General features: G+C 37.5%; 2 protein-coding genes across 2 annotated transcripts in view; both read left to right on the top strand.

Moving 5' to 3' along the window:
- The window catches only part of LOC109850090 (heterogeneous nuclear ribonucleoprotein 1-like), a 42,163-nt gene that overhangs the window by 4,141 nt on the left and 32,924 nt on the right, over positions 1 to 5,098 (top strand). Inside the window, exon 2 of the mRNA XM_020420005.1 lies at positions 3,204 to 3,209. The gene's annotated coding sequence lies outside the window, so the exon portion shown is untranslated. The remainder of the gene's footprint in view (positions 1 to 3,203; positions 3,210 to 5,098) is intronic.
- Positions 1 to 5,098, top strand: part of LOC109847305 (heterogeneous nuclear ribonucleoprotein 1-like) — a 15,488-nt gene that overhangs the window by 8,628 nt on the left and 1,762 nt on the right. The gene's annotated exons all lie outside the window — the stretch shown is intronic.

Genomic DNA, 5,098 nt, shown 5'->3' with positions numbered 1-5,098 from the left:
GTTTACAACTTTTTGAGGGTTTTTTGCAAAATTTCTAGGAGTTTCCCCCCCAAATAGAATCCTTCGAGAATTAGAAACTAGAAATATAATTCTTATTCAAAAAACGAGTCAGAAGAATTCTATTGGCAAATATACATATGATGTAATACATAATATATTAGGCTCTGTGTAACAAATATATTTACCGTAAGGAACAAAAATATAGAGTTTAATCCAAATATCAAGAATATCAAGAACTAAAACTAGTAATCGCTACTCATGACCTAATGCTAGGTTTGTGATAAAATACTAATGTTTGGTGGAAAATTTATAGTAAAAAGAAAAATTAAAAGAAATATATTTGATTTGTATTCTCTCAATCTCAATTACAATTTAGATTTTCGATTATAAAAGAGAGGAGAATTAATTTGAATTCCCCCCTTTGTTTAATTATGGGTTCTTCACGGTGGCGATGGAGTGCCTCCTTCGAATGCTCGCATCGAATTTGCTCTCCGTTGACGATCCGTACGTCTCAATTCGCTGGAACAACTAACTTGCGTGACAAGTTTGATTAAGAACTCTTAAACGAGTTTGATAACTCAGGACGAGTGTTAAACTCTGTGAAAAAGAGTTGTTTGAACCGAATAATCTGTTAATAAACCAAGTATCTTGATCCTTTGCTGCTGGTGGATACTCTAAGATCTTCTTGTTGCTAAGAACTTCTCTCAGGCCGATCTCCTGGATGATCTGATCTCGAAAAATCCAACCCTTGATGGTTTGATCGTCCCCAAAAATTCCAGCTCCGTAGGACGTTGAAGTGAACTTGTTTGAATAAGTTTGAAACTCTAGCCGAGTTAAGAAACTCTTTTGAAAGAGTTAATTTCAGAAACGATTAATAATCCTTTTAGTCAAGAATGGCTGATCAATCGTTGATCAGAAGAACTTTTTAAGCAAGTTTTAAAACTTTGATCGAGTTAGGGGAACTCTAAAAAGAGTTGATGATAACAAAACAAGTTCATTCATTTCAAAGAGTAGCTGATCTCTTTCTCTCTTTGGCCGATCTCAAAAAAGATTAGCCAGTCCTCTATAGGTTCGGTAAAACCTCCATATATCCAAATCTAACCGATAGAAAGAAATCTTCACCATTCAGAATTAGGAACGACGAGTGTAGTAGCTACCCTCCAAATTTCACATTGATCGGACCATGGATGAGGGTTCGATCGTCACGCTGATCACAACTACGCAAAAGTGACTTTTCTCTGCACTCGTGGAACAATCAGCTTCGGTAAAACCTCCATATCTCCAAATCTAACTGATAGAAAGCAATCTCCACCATTCAGAATTAGGAACGACGAGAGTAGTAGCTACCCTCCAAATTTCACATCGATCGGACCACGGATGAGGGTCCGATCGTTATGCCGATCACAATTGCGCAAAAGTGATTTTTCTCTGCACTACTGGAACGATCAGCTTCGGTAAAACCTTCATATCTCCAAATCTAACTGATAGAAAGCAATCTCCACCGTTCAGAATTAGGAAAGACGAGTGTAGTAGCTATCCTCCAAATTTCACATCGATCAGACCACGGATGAGGGTCCGATCGTCACGCCGATCACCACTGCGCAAAAGTAACTTTTTCTTCTCCTCTCTTGTTCTCTCTTTCTTTTATTTTCGTCCAGCTCTCTGCCACCAGCCCCTATTTTGCTGGAAAACTCCATATTTATAGGGGTTTAAGGGGTATAACTACCCTCTTAATTAGCTCCATAATGGTGGTTTAATTACCCCATTAAGTGAAGGACCGTTTCATGATTTTAAAATGGTCAAACGCGACCTTCGCGTTGAAGAGATTGTCAATTATAATATCTTTTTTTAAACTTTTGTAAGGATTATCAGATTATAATCCTTATATTTAGCTCTTGATAATATGAGAGTCGTCAATTTGTAACTCCCGATGTTGATTATGAAGGCTGTTGAATTAGAGCTTTCATCAGTTATTGTGAAGATCGTCAGATTGTAACCTTAATCGATCTACATGAAAGTCTTCAAATTATAGTCTTCTGAAAGCTATCAAATTGTAACTTTCATCATTGGTGTTTGATGAGGATTGGCTATCTGTTGTGATTTTTAGACAACCTACAACTAATAAATACAATAATATATCACATGAGAACATGATACAAATCACATTGACACAAACTTTACATTATCGATGCTTGATTTAAGTTCTTAAACAGCTTCAACTAACTTTGCTTCCCAATACAAAAGATGTTATCATAGTACTAATTGATTGCGATACATTTACAAGTCATATGTCTATAAAAAGTAAAAACAAGTAGTATAATAAATATTAAATTACTAATAGATTGTGATACACTGCTCAACAGCTTCCACAAAGTCACCTTGCAAAAAAAAAGATAATCAAATAAATTTAGGAGCCATTGATATATAAAGAAACAAAAAAGAACTACAAAAATGACTTGCACACAAATAAGAAAAGATTCTAACAACTTAATAAAAGGTGACCTGGTAGGCCAAGAGAAAGTTTTTAATAAATCTTCAATATAAAGTAGTAAAATTAAAAATTGTCTAGTCTCATTTCAGTCTATCTAGCCATGCACCAGGACTCAACCATCTAACAACTGTATAGTGTATTAATTTGTGAGCAAGTCTTCTACAAAAACTTTAATAGATGCAAGTGTTCTGTTGAGTATTAAAACATAGCAATAAAGGACTCAATCATCAAATCAACAACTACATTAGCTTCTATTTTTTTTGATACGAGGGAAACCCGGTCAGCTCGCTCAACTCTACTCCTTTGGAGTCTGCCTAGCTTCCATAGTTCGAATCCTCCAGTCCGCACTCCCGCACGGGGCACACCCTCCTCTCATATGAGGGGCCCACCCCCATTAGCTTAATCATTGTCACCGTTTTTTAGCCACAGATCGAGCTTCCTTATACAATAATGGTGACCGAGAAATGTGATGTATATAGCTTTGGTGTGGTAACATTGGAAGTCCTTATGGGAAGGCATCCTGGTGAACTGACATCCTCGTTAACATCATGGACCGTGCATGCAACAAATGATTCTAAAGGATGTGCTAGATATCCAAATTTCACCTCCATTGGGAAATTCTATTAAAGGAGTTACAGAAATAGCAAAGCTTGCATTTCAATGGTTAAAGGGTAACCCAAACGATCACCAAATTTTCACACAATGAATTGAGGAAGAGACATATAATTTGGCATGTATATGCAAGAAAACCCAACTCATCAGTTTCTCACATATACAAATGAAAAATATATAAATTAATTGATTTACATATACTTGATTCAGAAACTAATCCCAAATCACATTTGCAACAAGTTTTTCTCCATGTGCTAAATTTGATGAACAACTTCATATAAATGAACAAAACTAGTAAAAAATTAAAATAGAAACTAGAGCCTAATCATCCTAAAATCATCAAAATCACGAAGATTATGCACCAAGATGTAATTTTTCATCTTTTATCATGTAATTGATCCAGAAAATATTTTATAGATCAAATCAAAACAATGTAAAATGAGATTAGGAAGACAATACCTCAAGATATCTGATTGCAATCAATGACAATCACAAAGGATGAATTTGGAGGCGGACGAGCGGAGATTGAGTGGAGATCCAGCAGAGTTTAGTGCTGAGATCGAGCCTGAGGTCAAGCTGAGATCAAGGCCCAGTCGAAATAGAGGTCGAGCAGAGATCAAGCTAACATCGAGGCCGAGATCGAGCAAAGATCGGAGGTGGAGGAGCTCAGTCTGGAGCTCCTCAAGTAATAAGGCCGAAATCGAGCACATATTCACCTTCTTCTTCAAGAAACCTAACTCACCAGTAGCACACAAGATCAAGCATGATTAAAGGAAAAACCCTAGATCCGATGGAAAATAATCAAATTTATTGAGAAAGAGAAGTAAAGAACAGGAAACGAGAGATCTAGACAGAGGAGAATCCTTAAAAAAGGGATCGAGTGGAGAGGAGAGAATGAAGAAAGCAAAGCTCATCTTGGTGGCGGAGGCGACGTCGGAGGCTCTGGGTTCGAGAGGCGGTTGAGGCGTCGGAGGAGGAGGCGGAGGAGGAGGGATTGGGGTCGAGATCGATGCCGATGAGGAGCTCAGCTACCCGAGAGGAAGAGAAGAGATTTAGGGGTTTTCAGGTTTTAATTTTGGGAATACGGGTGGGCAAATGGGTGAACAGAGACCGCCCATTTAACACCCATGTATTGTAGTTGGAGATGAACTCGCCCGATTAGACCCATTTAACTAAATAGGTGGGTTTTGGGTAGGCCAAATGATGGACAGACTAGGTGGGTAAATGAGCATGGGCAAAAATTACCTTCCCAAACTACGGTCATAAAAAGCTATACTTTGGCATAAAGAGCTATACTTTCATGATAAGGTGCTACACTTTAGTATAAAGAGTTATATTTTTTTAAAATTGGAAAATTAAGAGTGGACCTTTTGTCGACATGAATAATTGATCAAACAACATATTGTATACATCATCACACGTTTATGTTTCTTAGGAAAAAACTAATTTGATTTGGCAAAGAGGCGGTCAAAGACGGTGGTCCGCCGGAGCATTTAGGGCTCAGTGGAGAGAAAAGACATCACTATCTCTAGGTCTCCAGCTCGAATAGCTTTGAAGAATTCGTGCTTGTCACTTGACTGAGCGCTTGTTAAATATGGGCCCATTCCTACATACCCCCCTTCTGCCATCACTACCGGAGCTCCGCCTCTACGCATTATAAAGCCTAAGGGTATTTTGCACCAGGAGAGAGTCTAGAGAGTGGGGGAGATGAGAGTATGAGAGAATTCATGTTGGTCGCCCCTAGATTTTGATTTCGTGAAACGAATGAAGGAAAAAGGAGAGATAGGTTTATTTGGGGAAGAAGGTTAATTTTGGAATTTTATATCTATTAGAGAAATAGTATAAGAATTGAGGGTATTGTATAGATTGGGTCTAAAAATAAGTTGTTTGGGATACATTGGGTTTATAAGTGTTCATAAAAGTTGGTGGGTTTTTAAATAAGTTGCGGTAAAACTTTGGATTCAAAGACAAAAATCCCATATATATATATATATA

Source organism: Asparagus officinalis, chromosome 7 (genome assembly GCF_001876935.1).
Source record: "Asparagus officinalis chromosome 7, Aspof.V1, whole genome shotgun sequence".
Taxonomy (NCBI): domain Eukaryota; kingdom Viridiplantae; phylum Streptophyta; class Magnoliopsida; order Asparagales; family Asparagaceae; genus Asparagus; species Asparagus officinalis.
This window is presented reverse-complemented; position numbering and strand designations above follow the sequence as displayed.